The sequence below is a fragment of the Rutidosis leptorrhynchoides genome, chromosome 9, assembly GCF_046630445.1.
Source record: "Rutidosis leptorrhynchoides isolate AG116_Rl617_1_P2 chromosome 9, CSIRO_AGI_Rlap_v1, whole genome shotgun sequence".
In the NCBI taxonomy this organism is placed as follows: Eukaryota; Viridiplantae; Streptophyta; class Magnoliopsida; order Asterales; family Asteraceae; genus Rutidosis; species Rutidosis leptorrhynchoides.
Window position 1 is genome coordinate 309,760,505 of NC_092341.1, and position 26,581 is coordinate 309,787,085.

Genomic DNA, 26,581 nt, shown 5'->3' on the forward strand with positions numbered 1-26,581 from the left:
CGAAATATATTCACAATATGTTTTATTAGGTTTTAACGATTTAAGTTTGTTAAGTTAGCAATCCAACGTTAGTAATCTACAACTAGTTGTCCACAGTTAGATGTACAGAATTAAATCAATATATATTATCTCAAATCAATCCACAACCCAGTGTATACAAGTCTCAGGCTAGATCACAACTCAAAGTATATATATTATTTTGGAATCAACCTCAACCCTGTATAGCTAACTCGAACATTACTGCATATAGAGTGTGTATGGTTGTTCCCAAATAATATAGATAGATGGGCCGATATGATATGTCAAAACATTGTATACGTGTCTATGGTATCCCAAGATTACATAATATATGTTAGAATACATGTATAATACAATATAAGTTAGTTAACTAATGATTTGTATAGATTTGTTACAAATTTCACGTAGCTACAACAAGTAAAAATATCCAATTTTATTTTACCTATAACTTCTTCCTTTTAAATCCGTTTTGAGTGATTCAAGTTTCTATGGTTTCATATTGAACTGAAATTTATGAATCTAAATAGAAAAAGTATAAGTTTATAGTCGAAAATATAAGTTACAAGTCATTTTTGTAAGAGGTAGTCATTTCAGTCAAAAGAACGACGTCTTGATGACCATTTTGAAAAACATACTTCCACTTTGAGTTTAACCATGATTTTTGGATATAGTTTCATGTTCATAAGAAAAATAATTTTCCCAGAAGAACAACTTTTAAATCAAAGTTTATCATAGTTTTTAATTATCTAACCCAAAACAGCCCCCGGTTTCACTACGACGGCGTATGTCCGGTTTTACGGTGTTATTCGTGTTTCCAGGTTTTAAATCATTAAGTTAGCATATCATATAGATATAGAACATGTGTTTAGTTGATTTTAAAAGTTAAGTTAGAAGGATTAACTTTGTTTGCGAACAAGTTTAGAATTAACTAAACTATGTTCTAGTGATTAAAAGTTATAATCTTCGAATAAGATAGTTTTATATATATGAATCGAATGATGTTATGAACATCATTACTACCTCAAGTTTAGTAGGTAAACCTATTAGAAGTTACAAGAAATGATCTAGCTTCAAAGGATCTTGGATGGCTTGAAAGTTCTTGAAGTAGAATCATGACACGAAAACAAGTTCAAGTAAGATTTCTACTCGAATTAAGATTGTTATAGTTATAGAAATTGAATCAAAGTTTGAATATGAATTATACCTTGAATTAGAATGATAACCTACTGTAAATAACAGAGGTTTCTTGATCTTAGATGATTACTTGGAATGGATTAGAAAGCTTGGAAGTAAACTTGTAAACTTTAAAGTGTTTATGAAGTGTTCTTGAGTAGTTGTTTTATATGTTGATCTAGGTTAACTAGATTGAGCTAGATTATGAAGAAAATGATGAAGAACACTTAGAACAATAAGAGAGGAATTGAGAGAGAGTAATTTGATGCATAAAAGTTAGAACGAAAATGTGTTTATGGTTGGTGAAGAAAAACGTGATCCTACCCTTGAATATAAGGTTCCATTAGTTTGTATTTTTGTTAGATATTTCATGCTAGTTGCCAAATGATGGTTTCCACATGTTTAGGTGACTCATTAAGGCTGCTAAGAGCTGATCATTGAAGTGTATATACCAATAGTATATACATTTAGAAGTTGTGTATTGTACGAGTACGAATACGGATTGAATACGAGTAAATAGTGTTACTGTAGCAAATAGTGTTTACTGTAGCAAATAGTATTTTATTGTAGCGAAGCGAAAATTTACTGTAGCAAATAGTGTTTTACTGTAGCAAATAGTGTTTTAGTAGTACATCTTTGATTTAATTGTATTTCTTCTTATATATATATATATATATATATATATATATATATATATATATAAAATAAAAACTTACATCATAAAAAAATAAAACGATTATATAATTATCACAAGTTATGACGTTCTTGAATCATCAGGCAAACGGGGTGGTCAATTGTCTACATAAACTCATTTCAATTAATCAAGTTTTAACAAGTTTGATTCCTTAACATGTTAGAAACATTTATTCATGTAAATATTAATCTCATATAATATATAATCATCGAAAAGTTCAGGTCACTACATTACCTACCCGTTAAATAAATTTCGTACCGAAATTTTAAGCAGTTGGAGGTGTTGACACATCTTCTGGAAATAAGTGCGGGTATTTCTTCTTCATCTGATCTTCACGCTCCCAGGTGAACTCGGGTCCTCTATGAGCATTCCATCGAACCTTAACGATTGGTATTTTGTTTTACTTAAGTCCTTTAACCTCACGATCCATTATTTCGACTGGTTCTTCAATGAATTGAAGTTTTTCATTGATTTGAATTTCGTCTAAAGGAATAGTGAGATCTTCTTTGGCTAAGCATTTCTTCAGATTCAATACGTGAAAAGTATCATGTATGCCGGCGAGTTGTTGAGGTAATTCAATTCGGTAAGCTACTGGTCCGACACGATCTATAATTTTGAATGGTCCAATGTACCTTGGATTCAGTTTCCCCCGTTTACCAAATCGAACAACACCTTTCTAAGGTGATACCTTAAGCATGACCATATCACCAATTTCAAATTCTATATCTTTTCTTTTACTGTCCGCGTAGCTCTTTTGTCGACTTTAGGCGGTTTTCAACCGTTGTTGAATTTGAATGATTTTCTCGGTAGTTTCTTGGATAATTTCTGGACCCGTAATTTGTCTATCTCCCACTTCACTCCAACAAATCGGAGACCTGTAGTTTCTGCCATAAAGTGCCTCAAACGGTGCCATCTCAATACTCGAGTGGTAATTGTTGTTGTAGGAAAATTCTGCTAATGGTAGATGTCGATCCCAACTGTTTCCAAAATCAATAAGACATGCTCGTAGCATGTATTCAACGGTCTGTATCGTCCTTTCACTTTGCCCATCAGTTTGTGGATGATAGGCAGTACTCATGTCTAGATGAGTCCCCAATGCTTGTTGTAACGTTTGCCAAAACCTTGAGACAAATCTGCCATCCCTATCAAAGATAATAGAGATTGGTATTCCATGTCTGGAGACAACTTCCTTCAAGTATAGTCATGCTAACTTCTCCATTTTATCATCTTCTCTCATTGGCAGAAAGTGTGCTGACTTGGTGAGACGATCGACTATTACCCAAATAGTATCATAACCACTTGCAGTCCTTGGCAATTTAGTAATGAAATCCATGGTAATGTTTTCCCATTTCCATTCCGGGATTTCAGGTTGTTGAAGTAGACCTGATAGTTTCTGATGTTCATCTTTGACCTTAGAACACGTCAAACATTCTCCTACGTATTTAGTAATATCGGCTTTCATACCCCGCCACGAAAAGTGTTTCTTGAGATCTTTGTACATCTTCCCCGCTCCGGGATGTATTGAATATCTGGTCTTATGTGCTTCCTTAAGTACCATTTCTCTCACATCTCCAAACTTTGGTACCCAAATTCTTTCAGCCCTATATCGGGTTCCGTCTTCCCGAATATTAAGATGTTTCTCCGATCCTTTGGGTATTTCATTCTTCAAATTTCCTTCTTTTAAAACTCTCTGCTGCACCTCTTTTATTTGAGTAGTAAGGTTAGTACGAATAATTATATTCATAGCTTTTACCCGCATAGGTTCTCTATCCTTCCTACTCAAACGTCGGCTACCACATTCGCCTTCCCCAGGTGGTATCGAATCTCAAATTCATAATCGTTCAATAGTTCAATCCACCTACGTTGCCTCATGTTCAGCTGTTTCTGATCAAATATATGTTGGAGACTTTTGTGGTCGGTATATATGATACTTTTGACCCCATATAAGTAATGTCTCCAAGTCTTTAATGCAAAAACAATCGCGCCTAATTCCAAATCATGTGTCGTATAATTCTGCTCGTGAATCTTCAATTGTCTGGACGCATAAGCAATTACTTTCGTTCGTGGCATTAATACACAACCAAGGCCTTGTTTTGAGGCATCACAATATATCACAAAATCATCATTCCCTTCAGGCAATGACAATATAGGTGCCGTAGTTAACTTTTTCTTCAACAATTGAAACGCTTTCTCCTGCTCATCCTTCCATTCAAATTTCTCCCCTTTATGCGTTAATGCAGTCAAGGGTTTTGCTATTTTAGAAAAATCTTGGATGAACCTTCTGTAGTAACCAATCAATCCTAAAAATTGGCGTATCTGCGTCAGAGTTTTCGGGGTTTCCCATTTCTCAACGGTTTCAATCTTTGCCGGATCAACTTGATTACCTTCTTTGCTCACTATGTGACCGAGGAATTGAATTTCTTTCAACCAAAATGCACACTTTGAAAATTTAGTATACAGTTTCTCATTCCTCAACAATTCTAGCACTTTTCTTAAATGTTCTTCGTGCTCTTGCTCATTCTTTGAGTAGATAAGGATGTCATCGATGAAAACAATAACAAACTTGTCAAGATATGGCCCACACACTAGGTTCATGAGATCCATGAACACAGCTGGTGCATTAGTCAATCCAAATGGCATAACCATAAACTCATAATGACCGTAACGCGTCTTAAAAGCAGTCTTTGGAATATCATCTTCCTTCACCCGCATTTGATGATACCCGGAACGTAAATCGATCTTCGAATAAACCGACGAGCCTTGTAGTTGATCAAATAAGTCGTCGATTCTCGGTAGTGGATAACGGTTTTTGATGGTAAGTTTGTTCAACTCTCTGTAGTTGATACACAACCTGAATGTACCATCCTTCTTTTTGACAAACAAAACAGGAGCTCCCCACGGTGGCGTACTTGGTCGAATGAAACCACGCTCTAAAAGTTCTTGTAATTGGCTCTGGAGTTCCTTCATTTCGCTGGGTGCGAGTCTGTATGGCGCACGAGCTATTGGTGCAGCCCCGGGTACAAGATCTATTTGGAATTCAACGGATCGATGTGGAGGTAGTCCCGGTAATTCTTTCGATAATACATCTGGAAATTCTTTTGCAATGGGAACATCACTGATGTTCTTTTCTTCGGGTTTGACTTCCTCGATGTGTGCTAGAATGATATAGCAACCTTTTCTTATTAGTTTTTGCACCTTCAAACTACTAATAAGATTTAACTTCGCGTTGCTCTTTTCTCCGTACACCATTAAAGGTTTTCCTTTTTCGCGTACAATGCGAATCGCATTTTTGTAACATGCAACCTCTGCTCTCTCCTTTTTCAACCAGTCCATGCCAATTATCACATCAAAACTTCCTAACTCTACTGGTATCAAATTAATCTTAAATGTTTCGCCAACCAGTTTAATTTCTCGGTTTTGACATATTTTATCCGCCGTAATAAACTTACCGTTTGCTAATTCGAGTAAAAACTTATTATCCAAAGGCGTTTATGGGCAACTTAATTTGGCACAAAAATCTCTACTCATATAGCTTCTATCCGCACCCGAATCAAATAAAACACAAGCAGGTTTATCATCAATAAGAAACGTACCCGTAACAAGCTCCGGGTCTTCTTGCGCTTCTATCGAATTAATGTTGAAGACTCTTCCTCGTCCTTGACCATTTTTATTTTCCTGATTTAGGCACCTAGTTTTGTAGTGGCCCTTCTTTTCGCATCCGAAACAAATAATGTTGGCATTTTCTGTTCCTTTATTCCCTGGTCCGTAAACTTCACACTTTGCCGCACTATGCCCCATTCTATTACACTTGGTACATGTTACCGAACAATAAATATCCGGATGGTACCCTTCACACCTTTTGCACGGAATTTTCTGGTTTTTGTTGCCATTGTTGTTATTGAGATGGTTGTTGTTGCGATTGTTATTATTGTTGGGACAGTGGTTGTAGTGGTTGTTGTTGTTGGGATTAAGGTTGTTGCGTTTGTTGTTGCAAAAATTAGTGCGATTGTAGTTGTGATTGTTGTGTTGATTGTTGAAGCGATAGTTACTTTTGTTGTGTTGGTGACTTTTATCACTGTTTTCTTCCCACTTCCTCTTGACTTATTTCATGTTGGCTTCTTCGGCCGCCTGCTCTTTAATTCTTCCCTCAATTTGATTTATGAGTTTATGAGCCATTCGACTTGCCTTTTGTATGGAGGCGGGCTCGTGTGAACTCACATCTTCTTGAATTCTTTCTGGTAACCCTTTTACAAATGCGTCGATCTTCTCTTCTTCATCTTCGAACGCTCCCGGACACAATAGGCACAATCTGTGAATCGTCGTTCGTACGTGGTAATATCAAACCCTTGTGTTCGTAACCCTCTAAGCTCTACCTTGAGCTTATTGACCTCTTTTCTGGGACGGTACTGCTCGTTCATTAAGTGTTTGAATGTTTACCACTGTAGTGCGTAAGCAGCATCTTGTCCCACCTGCTCTAGATAGGTGTTCCACCATGTTAACGCAGTACCTGTGAAGGTATGCATAGCGTACTTTACTTTTTCTTCTTTAGTGCACTTACTTATGGTAAACACCGATTCGGCCTTCTCGGTCCACCGTTTCAATCCGATTGGTCCTTCGGTTCCATCGAATTCTAGAGGTTTACAGGCAGTGAATTCTTTGTAGGAGCATCCTACGCGATTTCTTATGGAATTAGTTCCACTGCTAGAACCAGAGTTAGAGTTGTTATTTTGCTTTACGGCCTGCACTGCGGCTATGTTTGCAGTAAGAAAAGTACGGAATTCTTCTTCACTCATATTCATGGTGTGTCGAGTAGTCGGTGCCATTTCCTTCAAAAATAGCCAAAAGAAATGAGTTAATCATATAGGATATTAAGAGTAGTCAATAGTATTTCGTAGCATAATATGAACTTATTTATAAAAGCTTTTTCTTCATATTAGCGTTTTATAAGTTTTAATTCGGGTAGTACCTACCCGTTAAGTTCATACTTAATAGCTAAAATACAATTCAACTACTACAATTCTATGAGAAACAGATTACAATAATATTTCACGTTCAAACTTTTATACAATATTTTACAAGCTTACAATACCGCTATTTTACATATAGCATGAAATATAGCACACAATAACATTGATACAAGGCAATTGCGAAGACAATTCTAGTTTAACGCAAGTCGTTCCGCTAAAGCAATAAAGATACGTAATTTATAGGTCCAGAAACAAGTCATGCATTCTGGTTGTACTAATATTATTTCCCATCCTTGGTTATGTGGAAGATAACCATTGTGACCGTTGGCTAGGCAGCATGTTGTAACGTCGTCAAAAGGACGAGGGTTTTGTAATGCCCAACAGCCCCATAACAATCTAAAAACCTTGTTTCTCACCCCAACTGTAACGACCCGGATTTTTCCGACTACTTGATTATACTATTTACATGATTTAATTATTCCGACTTGATAAGCAATGAATTTTAATAAGTCTTAAACCTTCGGAAAGAGTTTTACACAAGCTTTTGGTCACCCTTTTATTCCGACGATTTACGAACCTCATAACTTGATTTAATTGTTTAATTGTTTAATTATTGTGTATATATATATATATGGATTTATATATATTTAACTTGAAAATATGATAATTAAATATCTCATTATGTATATTAACAAAGTATTATATATATTTTCATACTACTAATTTAAAGAGTTTTTGAACAATATATATGTTACTATTTAAACGACGTAATTAACTTATGTTAAAATGTATTTACATATAATGTATTACGAGTATAAATACATCCGTACAAGTATTAAATACACTTTATAATATACCAATACATATAAAGGATAGCTATACTCGTATTTTCGTTCAATTTCCTCAAGAATTCTACTCGCATTCATACGGTATTTTTACCTGTATTATACACAGCTTCTAGAAGTATTTACTATTGGTATATACCAATAGAAATCTGCAATTATTTGTGTAATATTTTATCCATGACCTAATCAATTTAATATTTCATCCATGACTTAATACATTTTAACTTATCTTAGACATTTTCACTAAAAACCAAATTTTCAAGCCTATAAATAAGCACCATTTCTAACTCATTTTTACACATTCATTTTCCAAATTTTACTTCCAATTTTCACACACACTTGTAAGAACTCTCTCAAGTTTTGTTCTACTACTTCTTTCCATCAACTTTACATTCTAAACTTGAGGTAAAAACTCTACTTCAACTCTTGTTCAATTCATATGTCTATAGCTATCTATATAAGAGTTTATAAACTAGAACATAGTTTAGTTAATTCTAAACTTGTTCGCAAACAAAGTTAATCCTTCTAACTTGACTTTTAAAAACAACTTAACACATGTTTTATATCTATATGATATACTAACTTAATGAGTTAAAACTTGGAAACACGAAGAACACCGTAAAAACCAGACATACGCCGTCGTAGTAAAATCGGGGGCTGTTTTGGGTTGGATAATTAAAAACTATCATAATATTTGATTTAAAATTTGTTCTTCTGGAAAAATGATATTTCATATAAACATGATACTATATCCAAAAATCATGGTTAAACTCAAAATTGAAGTATGTTTTTCAAAATGGTCATCAAGATATCGTTCTTTCGACGAAAATGACTACCTCTTTCAAATATGGATTATAACTTGTAACTCCGACTATAAACCACCACATTGTCAGTTTAGTTTCATAAATTACAGTTCGTTATGAAACCATAGCAATTGGATTCACTCAAAACTGATTTATAACGAAGAAATTATGGGCAAAACAATATTGGTTAGAAATGAATAATTTAATTACGGGATTAATTCATTAGAATCTATACTAACCATATCCTAGCTAAATTTTCTTGTATTATACATGTATTCTAACATGTCATGGTTACACAATACGTCGGATAAATCAAAAGGCACCACATACACAATACGTGTAACTACAATAGCGGTAATGTGGGTCATGATTGAGTCTTATACAACACGTGTATACTATGTACTACTAACTGTGGACTACTAACTGTGGACTACTAATTGTGAACAACTAACTTTGGACTGCTAACTTGACAACTTAAACAATCACACGTGATTGAAAATATAAACTTAAACAATCACACGTGATTGAAAATATGAACTTAAACAATCACATGTGATTGAAGATATGATATGAATAATAGTTGTATTACATTTTGATATACATATATATTTGTTACAGGTTCATGAATCCAAGGACGACGGCCATATTTTTAATAAGTTGAAAACTTATTATTAATATACTTTTTCTACCGTGAGTATATAGTCCCATTTTTAAACTCTAAAATATTTTGGGATGAGAATACATGCATTTTATGTTTTACGCTATGGACACAAGTACTTAAAATATATTCTACATTGAGTTGTACCACCTTGCATATCTTCCCTAATAGCTTGGTAACTAATATTTACATGTTGTAAGAACATGTAAGCGCGAATCCTATTGATAGATCTATCGGGTTTAAGAACCCCAACCGGGCTAGTCGCTCTAGTATCATAAACGGTTGCATAGTACTTCATTTTTACTACACTTGGTACAGTGTAGGGAGATTTTATAATAAAGGGAATATGCCACATTAATGGTTAAGTATGGTTACCGAAGCACTCAACAACTTATAGAATACTTTATTACACTTGCGAGTGTACATATATTTATAACTATGAAATCTTGTGGTCTATATTTATATCGATGATAGCTTTAAACCTATATATCTCACCAACCTTTGTGTTGACTGTTTAAGCATGTTTATTCTCAGGTCCTTAAGAAAGTCTTTCGCTGTTGCATTATCTGAGCAAGCTGTGCATGGAGTCTCAAGCTTTTAATTAAATAAAATGTTGCATTCAATAAAACCTTTGTCATGTATTATATTCGATTGCTATGTCACGTGTGTAGTATTTGAAAATCGATGTATTATGGGGATTATTCCTTAAATAATCGCCCAATTGTTTAAAACATGCATTATGTATAATAACGGTGTGCTTTTTATGAAACGAATGCAATATTTTCTAAATCGTATCATATAGAGGTCATCTACCTCGCTATGGGACCAATGAATAACGAACTGCATTTATAGTAATATGGATGGATCGTTTCAGTTGGCATCAGAGCAATGGTCTTAGCGAACCAGGTCTTGCATTAGTGTGTCTAACTGATAGTTGTTAGGATGCATTAGTGAGTCTGGACTTCGGCCATGTCTACATGTCAAAAGTTTTGCTTATCATTTCTTGTCGGAAATTACTTGCTTATCATTCTTAGTCTAGGCACATCTTACTGCATTGATTGCATGAATAGTGTATAGACAAAATTCATATCTTAGTATATCTGCTAAATCATATCTTAGCGTATCTGTTACTGTAAACTTTACCTGACATATTCCGTAAATTCCTCCGTAATCTACGAAATCTTTTGTTCTATATATATAGATATTCTATGTAATTAGAATACCATCCAATAGTCGGAAATCATTTCATATCAAAAAAATCCTTTATTCAATCATACGAAATAGAACTCGCCACTAATTCAAGTCCCTCGGATTCCGATATGGAGTTTCACTCGAGCTCCGAAACCAGTGTGACTGGAATGGATCAACCAATTAGCCATCATCTATTCTGGATGAATTGGGGATGGGTTCGCAGTCTACTTAATCATTGGAGACAAGAAGAAGGTGATCCCTTCCATTCACCACATTTCCCTCTTGGCGAAGAACCAGAAGCACTTACCGGCGAACCTGTCCGAAACACCATTTTCTCTCTCATTTCCAGAGTATCTCGTCACGATTACATACTATCTCAAATTCTAGATTTATTCATCCGCTCGTCCGAACCGACAATCATCCCGGTGTAATAGAAGAAGTCAACGAGCTTCGCACTCGGGTAGTGGCTTTGGAAAGTATGGTGCAAAGGTTACAAGCACCAGCAGCATCACCGGCATCAACAGTACCACCATCAGTAACATCAACAGTACCATTACCACCATCAACAACAACATCCACATCCCACACCTCAACGTCACAATCTATACCTCGAGCATCAACGTCATACACACCGTAGATACCAAGGAGTACCAACAACAATAATCGATGAAGTATTGATTCATAACTTCATTGGAGAAACATTCTGCGGCAATTATGTAATCTCTAAAGTCTTAGAGATTATCTATTCCAGCCTTAACCATAAATCAGATGAGTGGACCGAAATGATAGAAGGAAGAGTAGAAAACCTGACAAGAATGGTGCGTGGTTTACAAGCTAGACTTGTTATACAAGCACCACCGGTAATACCACCAGCATCACCATCAGTATCACCAACACTGGCAAAACCTGTAGCACTACAAGCTCCGCCAATTCCATAATCATCAACATCATCACAAATCAACAACGCGTATATTGTATCAACGAGTTATGAAGTATTAACTCATTCCCCCTGAAGAAATTATAAGTATATTTTATATATATATAAATTTTGAGATCAAAATAAATCTTTTCGTACTAAGCTATTGTCACGACCCGGAAAATTTCGACTAATTTTAAACCAAAATCTTGATACGATTTAATATCTTTAACATGATAAGCAAAGTCTGTTAGGTTGAGTCTCAAAAATTGTGAACTGTTTCATATATTCATTTGACCTTCGACTGTTTCTGACGATTCACGAACCTTTAATTGTGGATAGATATGTGTGTGTGTATATATATATATATATATATATATATATATATATATATATATATATATATAATTGAAATATTATATATTGTTCTTATTAAATGTAATTATGATACTATGATAATTATTATTTAAAACATATCTATATAATTAACTTAAGAATATTAATTATATATTTTGTGATTTCGGACCTAATTAGTAATCGTCAGTAACACTCGGTTGACGTTTTGTTAGTTTTAATATAGATGTAATACATGTTCATGAATGATTAAGATAAAAATTTGACTGTAAATTAATTACGAAAATTTTAGAATTGTTAAAAATATTTTTACATTTTTTAGTTTAAATAATAGTACTCCGTATAGATAAATTGAAACAGAAAATAAATAATTATTGAACCTTTTTGATCAGGTTTCAAGCAGTTAATGAGTGAAATAATTAAATATATTTAATCTAAAAGTTTGGAATTTTTAGGAACACTTTCATACGTCAACTGTTTAGCAATGAACACGATATAACACTCCACAAGTTAAAAATATATAAAGTGTCGGCATAATAGGAATTAGATTTTTTCCTTTTCTTTGCACGTTTGTTATTCTTGATAAATAAATATATAATAATGTATGGAAACTATTATTATTCTATTATTGATAGATAGTTGTTAAATGTTACTGTAAATGTTTTGGATTATAAATAATACATACAATCATTCATGCTTAAAGACCTAGATAACTCACCACCCTAACCCTCACCTTCCTTTGTACAAACCCACTTGACAACTACAAACACCTTCTTCGTTGTTTTGTTGCCATGAACATGTCAACCGATGCTACAACAATTTCACACAATCACCACTATTCTATAATGATTACTGCTGGCCGTAAATCATCAAACCAATACAACCAATTCTTGTTATTTGTTTTGATTACTTGAAAACTATCAAACTATCATCACCGTTGTTCCTGGTTTTCTATTTCTCGAATAAACCACCACTTTCATGCTTTCAAACACCACAAATCACATGTGCCTATCTCCTTTCTGTTTCTGTTCTGTCGGAAATCACCACAACATAACACCCCATCTGCTGCACAACCACATCAACGATTACCACAACATCTCTCTTCTCTCTCTCTCACTCTTATGAAAACCACCAAACCGCCACCCCCACATCTTCGACTCTTTCATAACCACCTCATATCAAACTCACTCCTCTCTACATAATTATAACTGCAACAGGTACCTTTCTCTTGTGATAGTTCGACCCAAAACACCACCCTTATCATATTCAAATATTAACTATCTAAATTCTTGCTGCTACTGCATCTGTTTTCTACCTTTTGTTTTACTGTTCCGATCATGATAATCAACACCTGCAAAACTACTATCTACTACTGCAAAACGTTCATGTATCAAACACCTTCACAAAACCATCGAACCCTATAAACTATTACTCGCTATCCTGGTTGTTTCTATTTTTTTTAACCAACCAAGAACCTCAATTTGCAAATAGATGCAACTCATGTCTTGTTCGATTTCCATATAAGCCTCAACAAACAGTCATTTATTTTTTTTCTTTTCCAAACCCAGCTAGTTGTAACACCAAAACGAATCACGTTACTGTTTGTTTATGTTTTCATTTATGAAACCGTAATATCAATAATACCACGATGATGATGGTTATACTTTACAGTGAATGATGATGATTATGAATGAGATAGGTCGATGACTTTATACTCTTGGTTAAAACCGACGGCCCCCACCCACTAATTTCCTGTCGCCATCTATAATTCACAAGGGTGTACACTATTTTATTTGGGCCAAGATTTAATTAAAGGGCTGTGTTTATTTGATGTTGGGACTATAACAAAATAATAAAACGAGCCATAAGCCTGCTAACACCCTCCTGTTGCTGCTCACTTCGGATAATGTTATGGAAACGAAAGGATGATGGTGTAATGATTTCGATTGTGATGTTAATTATAAAGCGTATGATTTTATGTATTATGATAATGATCATGTTAATGAGATGAAGATGTTGGCGAGTTAACTATGATGATAACGATTTATGAATACGATCACGATGGAAATTATGTCGACGTTGTATAACGATGCCGTGATAATTGGTAGAGATGATGAATTAGTTGATGAATGATACATAATATGATATGTATTACGATGATAACAGTAATAATAAATCGATGATGATGCTAGCGAAAATAAATGAAGGTGTTGAAAGAATTAAATGGGTCTTGGTGAAGAAGAAGAAAAAGGAAAAAACAGAAAAGTCAGATTTAAAAAGATTAAATCGTGAAACAATACAGAAAAATAGGAATGGAGGGATGGTATGGAGTATTAGTATTTAAGCAGGGGATCACGGGTTCGAATCCCAGCATTGACAATTTATTTTTAACAATTTGATTTAAAGGTAGTCCTCTCATTTATTATTATTATTATTATTATTATTATTATTATTATTATTATTATTGTTGTTATGATTAATTATCATTACTATAATTATAAGTATTATGAAAATGATTAAAATTAAAATTTATTTATTAATTAAATGAATTATTATTATTATTATTATTATTATTATTATTATTATTATTATTATTATTTATTTATTATTATTATTATTATTATTATTATTATTATTATTATTATTATTATTATTATCATTATTATTATTATTACTATAACAAATAAACATTTTTATGAAAATATATATTATAGATAATAAAATAATTATGTATGGAGACATTAATTCTAAAACATTATAGTATATAATCATAAACCTTAGTACATTATATATATATATATATATATATATATATATATATATATATATATATATATATATATATATATATATATATATATATATATATATATATATATATTTTAAAACACTTTAATATGAATCTAATATATAAGTATTATGTATTTATTTAAAATGTATAATTAGATATAACTAAGTTATTTATTAAATAAATATTAAAATATAAACTTGTTAGTTGTTATTATGTGTGTTAATATATATATATATATATATATATATATATATATATATATATATATATATATATATATATATATATATATATATATATATATATATATATATATATATATATATATATATATATATATACTTGATATAGGTTTGTAAATCCGAGGTCAACCCTACATTTATTAAATGGCGTCATATGTATTTTTACTACAAAATACATTCGGTGAGTTTCATTTGTTCCCTTTTTAATTGCTTTTGCAATATATATTTTTGGGCTGAGAATACATGCGCTGCTTTTATAAATGTTTACAAAATAGACACAAGTACTTAAAAATATATTCTACGTTGAGTTGTACCACTGGCATATTTCCCTGTAGCTTGGTAACTACTATTTACATGGGTATTGTAAATGCGAATCCTGTTGATAGATCTATCGGGCCTGACAACCCCAACCGGGCTGGACGACCAGCGTTCAACGGTTGCACAGTACTTCGTTTTGTTACTACACTTGGTACAGTGTAGGGAGATTTCATAATAAAGGGAATATGCGACGTTGATTAAATGTTAAGTATGGTTACCAAGTGCTCAACCACTTAGAATGCTTTACATACACTTGTGAGTGTATTATGTTTATGAATATGAAATCTTGTGGTCTATTAAGATATTGAAATGATTATTATGATAAACCTATGAACTCACCAACCTTTTGGTTGACACTTTTAAGCATGTTTATTCTCAGGTACGAATTAAGTCTTCCGCTGTGCATTTGCTCATTTTAAGGACATTACTTAGAGTCGATCATCGCAATGGGACCAAATGTTGATGACTTCGTCCAGGTGGATAAGGACGGGTCCTTACAGCTATTATGTATGAATTAAAAAGGGTAGATACTACTCGGTTAAATTCATATTAATATGCTATGATGTACATCCATCGTTAACAACTTTACCATCATTAACTACAATCTCTGTTTCAATTCAATGAATTCCATTTCATAATAAACCAAGTGTATTATTCAATTACATGTTTGATTTTACACTTTCATCTTCGATGTACTCGAAACTTTCTGGAAAACATCATTCGTGCTTTACGAAATTCAAAAGAACTCCACAAACATCAACATCATTCACCGAAGAAATGTCAATAAGAATAAATAATGAAGTATTGACTACATTAATGAAATACTCCGCGAAGATTATGTAATCTCTAATGTTTTAGAGATTATTCATTCCTAGTTTCAGCCGAAAATCAAATGAGTTTAATATTATATTAACTCATTAAATCTATGTTACGTCTGCAGAAAATATACATATACATATATATATATATATATATATATATATATATATATATATATATATATATATATATATATATATATATATATATATATATATATATATATATATATATATATATATATATATATATATATATATTTTCATAAAGGCTGTAATGAAAGTTCTCTTGTACAAAATATTACTTGTGAAACTTTTAACGGGTAGGTAATACCCGAGAGATATATAAATTCATAATTAATATGTTACATTCTTCGATTCTGATTCAGCAAATCATCAACTATACTCACTATTTTCACAACGATATACATTCTTTTATAGAAATTAAAATAACCATTCTCATCCAAATTTGATTACATATTCTGATTTTGACAAATCAAAATTTAAGTCAAGATTTAGCAGAAGACATCACTCTTAGATCCCTACAGTTTTCAAAGCTATACTTTGACTTCAAAACTGTGATAGAACATCACTTTTATTCATAAAACTCAGAAAAATATTCATGTCGTCCAAAACTCTAGAACATCATATGTATATTGACGATTACAATCTGCGTTTAAACCCTTCATGAGTCTTGAAAACACCTTAATTAAGAAACAATCGAGAAGATGATCCAACCACACGTTATCTATGAAAAAAAGAACTTATGTATACAGTCATATACTTGGAAAACTCCCGGAACCCAAGTAGAAGTTTAACACGCATCCGTGTCAGATCCTTTGGCATTTATTACCAAAAATAACTTTTCAATCCCTTTTCAAAGTAGACAGTTTTGTCACAGCTCCAGCAAATCAACTTCAATTTTTTATTCGAATAAGCCTTATTATAACGATTACCCCTTCATCATTGTTACCGGAGAATCTTTTATATCTCGCCACATTAGCAGTAAACTTACCAACAACTTCATTGATCTTTGACCTTCCGAAAAATCATTATACTATTGAAATTGTATCATGTACTCATCCACATCTTGTAACAATAATTTCCATACCAACTACCAGAAATTAGCAATCAGTATTTCGAATCTCGCAACGTTTCTACATCAACAGTTATATGCATACCTATAACAATTATCTCTTAGAATTATGATCTTCCATTCTGAAATTCTTAAAAGCGCCCAACCTACGAATCAGTTCTCGAAATTTTGAAAAATACTGATGAAGCAGCAAAAACTGTAAACGACCTTAACAGCCAAAAGTTTGATAATAAAGAATAGTGCTTTGGCAAAGCTCAGAAAAGAGAAGGTTTAGAACTGGGAAAACGGATTGAGAAAACCATGAAGGAGGCTGTGGACAAATCACAAAGACTAAACCTGCCTTCAAAGAATCCAAATGATTCAGCGTCTGCTGAAGTCATTAACGAATACCTTGCTCCTGACTCTAAACCTTTGCGGACAAATCTTCTTCATCACCTTTCGTTCTTAGAAATTCTAAGATATCATCGTATCTTTCATTATAATATCCTCGATATTTCTGAAGATATTTTTGTTACTATTATTATCTGAAATTATTCATTTCTCCACGCTATCTGTGTTATATCATAAAAGAAACTGTTTTAGTTTCTAAATTCTGAAAAAAAAATCGAATTTAAAATATGAATGTTTTTGAAGTAATGTTGGGGACTAAAGCATGAGTTAGTATAATATAATGAAACTTGATCAACGTGATTATATTACAGTAAGTCATGCTGAGTTTCTAATGGAACATGATGATTCACAGATCATACCGTCATCATGTGCCATGTTACATAACTTTTTCATTCTATTTAACCTCTAGAATTATCAAGAAAATATTTTTCTTGATGATTCGGTCTTTTCCGTAATTTTTTGGTAATTTAACAAGTCAGATCATGATATTACCATTTCTTTCTAAGAACATTAGTATTGTTCATCCGAAGCTTCATACCTACGAATTCTGGACCATTACTCGCTTGACTTGAAGTCGGGAAGAGGAGAGACAAAAGCATGGAACTCTTAAATATAAAAGAAAATATAAAGCCCGACAACAATACATAAATTACAAACCGTGCATATCAATACGTATTGCAACGTAAAGGCACGGGAGAATTAAAAACACTATAACCCCAAGGTAATAGTAAAAGTAAATAAATTCCTCCGGTGGTAGATAAAAAAGAAGAATGACAGATATGAAAGTTAGGAGTATATCAAGAATCAGAACTGGATGGAGCATATTGACGAATGTTTTGGAAGTATGAATTAAGGAAGAAAGTATAGAAGATGAGAGATGTGGTGAAACAACCCAACCCGTATTCCATACGATAATTTTTTTTTTATAATACATATTTACGCGCCAATTAAATATGTAAACTATTCCACAAGTTCCATTTAAACGTACATCAATTTAAATGTTTACAAAAGGCACGAAGGCCATTGATTAAGTTTTATACAAGTTTGACCCACTACAAATGATAGTTTATAATCCAAACGACACTCGAGCATTGTTTGGGGCTAAACTACCCAAAACGTTAGGCCAACTTCGAAGAGCTAACACCAAAAGCACCCCCAGACAACATAAGCGGGAGACCACTAGTCCAAACGTATGCCCTTACCCTTGTCCAAGCCGGAACCTATAAAATGGTAAACAACGAGAGGGTAAGCAAGGCTTAGTGAGTGCAATAATTATACATACATATATATAACCTACTTACTTGCAAACACTTACCAAATCCGCATACATACTAGTTACATAATTAGCATACCTTTCACATGTATAATGCTAAGTATCACGATAACAAGGCTAGTATAACAATAGCTTATAACACAACAATACAATATGCTAAAACACAAGTATAACGATGATGTTCACAACATCCGTAGTACTCAAGATCTCAAGGCTAGCCCAACGAATGGTATCGTCAACATCGAACTTAAATCCCATTCACCTATATTAATGTGGTATCGTCAACACCGAACTTTAAACCCACGTATGAGGTATCGTCAACAACGAACTTTAAACCCTCATCAACGTCACTATAATAATCGTATGGCATCGTCAACATCGAACTTTAATTCCATACGTATGAGGTATCGTCAACAACGAACTTTAAACCCTCATCCACAACGTAATATACTCTAGGGTATGGTATCATCAACATTGAACTTTAACACATACCCCACAAGCAAATAAATCATATACATGCATATATAATTATTCCACTCACCTTAACACTTCGGTGGTGATTTAAATGCTTTCGCACACCTCGAGCAAAGTACCTAATACATAGGTACACATTCAATACACAACTAGTGGCATTTACCACATTACTTACACTTTGAGCATTTAATGACCCAAATCGCATTAAATGACTCAACCACACCCAAAACCGTCCTTAAATGCCAAGACTCATATTAAATCGCCAAAGCTAGTGATTTAAAGTCTACTAACATTAACTAGCACAACCTAGGATAATTCATACCCATCTCACCCAAACTAGGTCAACATTACCCATTTTGACTCATTTTAACACTTTGACTCACAAACTAGTCATACTTAGTTCATTAACTATTTTCATCATCATTGACAAGTGTATTAGTGACAAAGAACCCATTTAACACTTTCAACTTCAAATCTCAAGTCCAAACCCTAGATTATAGTTACTTAAGGTTCCCTTTCATCAACACAACCCAAGTTCACCCATTTTAACCCCAAGTGGGTCACATAAGTTTTAAATGAACCAAAACCCTAGCATAACTAATTTAAAACTCGAAACATAGAGTTAGAACTTACCAAGACTACCAACGCGTAGCTAGAGACACAAGGAACAACTTTAAATCTCGCTCCTAGGTTTGATTCACAAATCTCCAACTCCAAATCTCAAGATTAAACTAAGTGGGTTTTGTATTTTGGGAGAGAAAATGGAGAGAAAAGAGAAAAAGAAATGAATTAAATGGATATGTGGTGGAGAGTTAATGCTCCCATCAGATCCACATGTCAATTTACCATTTTTCCCCCTTAAAATCCCTTAAATTGAGCTAAGTCCGACACCAGTTCAGCAGAACTGTCGCGGCGCGATCTTAGTCGTCACGGCGCGACACATAAAGGGAAAATAGGCCCTCCTTAACCCACTTCCTGATCCTGGTTCACTTGATATGCCGTGGCGCGGACCCATTTGCTGCGGCGCGGCTTAAGGCTGCATCTGAATAGTTTGATCACCTTAAACAATTTTCGATGTTATTTAATTTGTACAATCCAAACCCGCTTCCTATATTCACCTAGCCTTCCACAATAGTCTCACAAGACTTAATGCTAACAAAATCCATGTTTAAACTTATATATATATGCACACATTATCAAGTATATATATATATATATATATATATATACACACACACACACACATATATTCGTACATTTACGCATAAGCTAACGAGTTATAGACGTACAAATGATTAAGTAGGTACCTTTCGATACGTACGGGAAAACGGGGTGTTACAACTCTCCCCCACTTGAATCGGAGGTCCTCGCAATCCAAGCCGCATGACAAGAAGGAAGATAAACCAACACAAACTCTTCGGGCTCCCAAGTAAACTCGGAACCCTTACTACGATGCCATTGAACTTTAAAAGTCCAAACCTCTTTATGTCTCAACCTTTTGACCTTCTCATCAAGTATAGCAATCGGCTCCTCAATATACTCTAACTTATTGTTTAGCTCAATTTCATCTAAAGGCACCCAAGATGAATCATCCGCAAGAAACTTACGGAGATGAGAAACATGAAATGTATTATGGATCCCCTCAAGCTCTTCAGGTAATTCCAAACGATACGCGACTTCACCAACACGAGCTAAAACTTTAAATGGTCCAATAAACCGAGGAGCTAACTTTCCTCGTTTTCGAAATCGAATAATACCCTTCCATGGCGAAACCTTAAGCATCACCATGTCACCTTCTTGAAATTCGATTGTTCGTCTACGCTTTTCGGCATACGACTTTTGCCTATCTTGAGCCTTTTTCAAATGCTCCCGAATCATATCAATTTTGCTATTCGTCTCTAAGACCAAATCGGTACTCCCGATTTCCTTTTGTCCCACTTCACCCCAACAAATCGGGGTTCGACACATACGCCCATAAAGCATCTCATAAGGTGGCATTCCAATACTAGTATGATAACTATTATTGTACGAGAATTCCACCAAAGGTATGTGCTCGTCCCAACTACAACCAAAATCGATAATGCACGCACGTAACATATCTTCCAAAGTTTGATTCGTACGTTCGGTTTGACCGTCCGTTTGAGGATGATATGCCGTGCTTAATTTTAATTGCGTACCCATATCTTCGTGAAACTTTTCCCAAAATCGAGATGTAAAACGAGTATCTCGATCCAAAACAATCGATACAGGAACACCGTGTCGAGAGATGACTTCCTTGATAAACAACTTAGCCAAGGTCTCCGACGATATCGCTTCCTTAATGGGAAGAAACAAAGCGCTTTTCGTCAATCGATCTACTATAACCCAAATCGAATCAAATTGGGTTCTTGCCGTTTTAGGTAACTTTGTGATGAAATCCATGGTAATGTGCTCCCATTTCCATTTTGGGATTTCTAACGGTTGTAACTTACCATACGGCTTTTGGTGCTCGGCTTTAACTTGCAAACACGTGACGCATTGCTCAACATACTTCACAACATCACGTTTCATGCCCGGCCACCAATAATCTTTCCTTAAATCAAGATACATTTTTGTCGCGCCCGGATGAATGGAATACTTTGACTTATGTGCTTCATCGAGTAGCACTTATCGGTAATCACCCATCTTAGGCACCCACACTCTTCCTTGAAAAGACAACAAACCACGCGAGCCCATAGTAATGAACACCGATTGTCCCACAATTCGCTCTGCATGCTTGTTGTGAACGTAAGCCTCTATTTGAATCACACCGAGTTTTTCAAGAAAATCGTTAGTAATAATCATACGTAACAATCCCAATCGTAACGCCGGGTGATAACACTTTCGACTTAACGCACCCGCGACCACATTCGCCTTGCCCGGATGATAAAGTATTTCACAATCATAGTCTTTTACCACATCCATCCACCTACGTTGACGATAATTCAAATCTCGTTGATTAAAGAGATGTTTCAAACTCTTATGATCCGAATAAATCGTACACTTGACACCATACAAGTAATAGCGCCAAATTTTCAACGCATGCACAACCGCCGCCAACTCAAGATCATGAGTCGGATATCTCGTCTCGTGTTCCTTTAATTGTCGAGAGGCATAAGCGATGACTTTACCTCTTTACACTAGAACACACCCGATTCCATTTAACGAAGCATCACAATACAGTCATGTCTTCCACTCCTTCCGGCAACACTAACACCAGTGCTTGACACATCTTCTCTTTTAGCAATTGAAAAGCAATTTCTTGCTCGTTCTCCCAATTAAATCTCGCGTTCTTCCTTGTCAACTTCGTCAATGAAGAAGCGATTTCAGAAAAGTCTTGGATAAACCGACGATAATAACCGGCCAATCCGAGAAAACTTCGGACCTCCGTAGGCGTACTCGGTTGTCTCCAACTCTTCACCGTCTCTATCTTCCCCGGATCCACTTGAATACCCTCTTTGTTCACAATATGACTGATAATACTAAAAATGAACACATATTTTATAGCATTATTCCTCGAGAAAGACAAGATTTTAGTTGCAATTGTTCAATTTACAAGTGATATTCGTTTAAATAATAAAAGGTGAAGACAAGAGGCAGATTTGACGAATTAAAGACACAAAGGTCCAAAAAGCTCAAAAGTACAAAGTACAATCCAATTGGTTCAATTTATTGTTGAGAAACGTCTCAAAATTACAACAGTACAAGACGCAAAACGCAAAGTACACGATATAAAATAGTACGCAAGGACGTTCGAAAATCCGAAACCGAGATATGAACCACCTTTCAACGCTCGACGCAACGGAGCTGAAAGTACAAGTCAACTATGCACAATAATATAATATAATATTTAAATAATTCATAATAAGAATAATAATAAATAATAAAAAGTTGTTAATTGAGCATAGTTAAGGGGTCATAAGTGAAAATTCAAATTAATCATTCGCCTATAAAAGGCCATGTAATTCGTCGATTTAAAGACACCTTTTCTTCTCAATTCTCTCTTACGATATATATATATATATATATATATATATATATATATATATATATATATATATATATATATATATATATATATATATATATAATTTATAATTTTAATTTTAATTTTAATTTCTAATAATAAGGGTATGTTAGCGAATGTTGTAAGGGTGTAAGTCAAAATTCTATCCGTGTAACGCTACGCTATTTTTAATCATTGTAAGTTATGTTCAACCTTTTTACATTAATGTCTCATAGCTAAATTATTATTATGCTTATTTAAGCCAAAGTAATCATGATGTTGGGCTAAAAAAAAAATACTAAAATTGGGTAATTGGGCTTTGTACCATAATTGGGGTTTGGACAAAAGAACGACACTTGTAGAAATTAGACTATGGGCTATTAATGGGCTTTATATTTGGTTAACTAAATGATAGTTTGTTAATTTTAATATAAAGATTTACAATTAGACGTCCCTATAAATAACCATATACACTCGATCGGACACGATGGGCGGGGTATTTATATGTACGAATAATCGTTCATTTAACCGGACACGGGAATGGATTAATAGTCTATGAAATTATTAAAACAGGGGTGAAATTATGTACAAGGACACTTGGCATAATTGATAACATAGTATTAAAACCTTGGGTTACACAAAGTCGATATCCTGGTGTAATTATTAAACAAAGTATTAAGACCTTGTTACAGTTTAAGTCCCCAATTAGTTGGAATATTTAACTTCAGGTATAAGGATAATTTGACGAGGACACTCGCACTTTATATTTATGACTGATGGACTGTTATGGACAAAAACCAGACGGACATATTAAATAATCCAGGACAAAGAACAATTAACCCATGGGCATAAAACTAAAATCAACACGTCAAACATCATGATTACTAAAGTTTAAATAAGCATAATTCTTTTATTTCATATTTAATTTCCTTTATTTTATATTTAATTGCACTTCTAATTATCGTACTTTTATTTATTATCATTGTATTTAATTGCCATTTTAATTATCGTACTCTTTAATTATTGCAAGTTCATTTTATCGCACTTTTATTTATCACAATTTCATCATCGTTATTTACTTTACGCTTTAAATTAAGTCTTGTATTTATTTTTAATATTTTACATTAGGTTTTAACCGCGACTAAGTTTTAAAATCGACAAACCAGTCATTAAACGGTAAAAACTCCCCTTTTATAATAATAATATTACTTATATATATATTTGTATTTTAATAAATAAAACTAATATAGCGTTAAGCTTTGTTTAAAGATTTTCCCTGTGGAACGAACCGGACTTACTAAAAACTACACTACTGTACGATTAGGTACGCTGCCTATAAGTGTTGTAGCAAGGTTTAAGTATATCCATTCTATAAATAAATAAATATCTTGTGTAAAATTGTATCGTATTTATTATTATTTTCTTGTAAAATTTAATAGTATTTTATACCCCTTAGCGTTAACTATCAAGTATTTTTGGCGCCGCTGCCGGGGAACTCGGCAAAACGCTATATTTTTAATCTATTTTTGTACAAATATAAAAAATATATATATAAAGCTGATTGTTTTTGGTTGTTGCAAATTCTGTGACCCACCCATGTGGGAGTTGTCACGAAAAGAAAAAAAAAAAAACAAGGTGACAAGCATTAATTGGCTTTCGTGGTTTACAAAACCGTCTACGTATCTTTTATAGCAATTATAGTTCTTCGTGTTAGGTTGCTCCCTTAGCTTCCAATTTTATAATGTTTTAATCGTTTTGTGTTTTTTTTTTTTGATGTTTGTCGTGTGTGGGCCGCTCCTTCTGTTTTCACGGCCCTCGTTTGTATTTGTTCTACTTCATTGAAAGTTATAGAATCTTCCTTGTTTATAAAAAAAAAAAAAAAACGAACGAATTAAGAAGGAGTAGCTGTTTTCCAACTAGGTTACACATGGGTTGATAAGTGGGGTTGCAAGTTTGAAAAAAAAAAAGGAAACAAACGAAAATGGAAACGTGTAGGAGCTCTAACAAGGCTCCACTTAACAATCCACTTTAATCAAACATGTTAGTATATAAAAAAAAAAAAAAAAAACGTTACCATTGGTATTTGTTTATCTTTCATTGACTAAAGGATATTAATTTATTAAGATTAAGGTTTAATTTTATAATAATTAGTTTAGTTTTAATTAATTTTGTATTTTAAGTTTTAATTAGTTTTATTAATTTATAAATTAGTACCTTTTTAATAAATAATACAAAAATAATATTTTTATAAAAATTGTATTTTTATAACTCTAAGTTTTATTATTTGTATCTTTTTATTATATAGTACGTAGTTTATAATTATCGTTCGTAATTAGTTTTAAGTTAGTTTTTGCCTTAGTTATTTTATATTTCTAGATTTTTAGGCTTTGCCGTAAAATCTCTTAAGTGCTTTTTCTTTAGACTAAGATTTAGGTGCTTTAAAATTTTGCGACGCCGTTTTAAAATTTTAGTATCTTTTAAGTTACGACGCGCTACTTTCTTATTATTATTTTTCGACACTTATTTTTCGACCTTTTTATTTTTTTCGGCATTTTTTGACGCGCAATCTTTTTCTATCTTATTTCTCGACATTCTAGTTTTTAGGACTTAGAATTTTTTTTCTACTTCTTATCTAAATTTCTTAAAATTACGAAAATTTATTTTAAGTGGTTAAATTGATAGACATCAAAATTTTCTGGTTCGTAGTAATAGTTGGATTTATACGTGGACCGGATTATTGGAGCCAAACAGTACTCAATTATATTGAGACCAAACGAATCCTACCCCTCTGCTGCATCTTTTGGCTATTCGAAACGTGGGCAAAATCAAAAAAGTCTATTAATTGGATAACTTATATAATTTTTCTTTCCTTTTAAAAACTAATAGGATATTCAGTGAATGCACCGAGCAAGACGTTCATCACCTTTTGTACGTTCACCACCTGTAACCAGATTAAGACATCTAGCTAATATTGTCGCCGTTGATTTTTCTTTAGAATCGTCATCCAGTCGACCAAGTACTCCAATTCAAATTTTTGATAATCCATTTTTTGAACCCGACCTCACAATTGAGAATCCGGAGAATATTCAGGGACAATTCATAGATCCTGAACCATTAATCTTTCCCCCGGAACCACCAATCATTCAAACAGAGATTGTTGAGGAACAAACCATTAAATCAGATTCCTCTAGTGATTCAGATTCAACAAATTCAATTATGGAGAATCTGGAACCTCTAAGTATGGAAGACCGAATGCGCCAGATTATGAAATCAAAGGACAAATTCTACATATGGTAACTGATCAATGCCAATTTAGTGGTGCGCCGAAGGAAGATCCAAATGAACATCTTCGTACCTTTAACAAGATCTGCACACTATTTAAAATCCGAGAAGTTGAGGATGAACAGATATATCTCATGTTATTTCTCTGGACTTTAAAGGGAGAAGCCAAAGATTGGTTGGAATCGTTACCTGAAGGGGCGATTGATACATGGGACGTTTTAGTTGAAAATTTTATTAAACAATTCTTTCAGGCA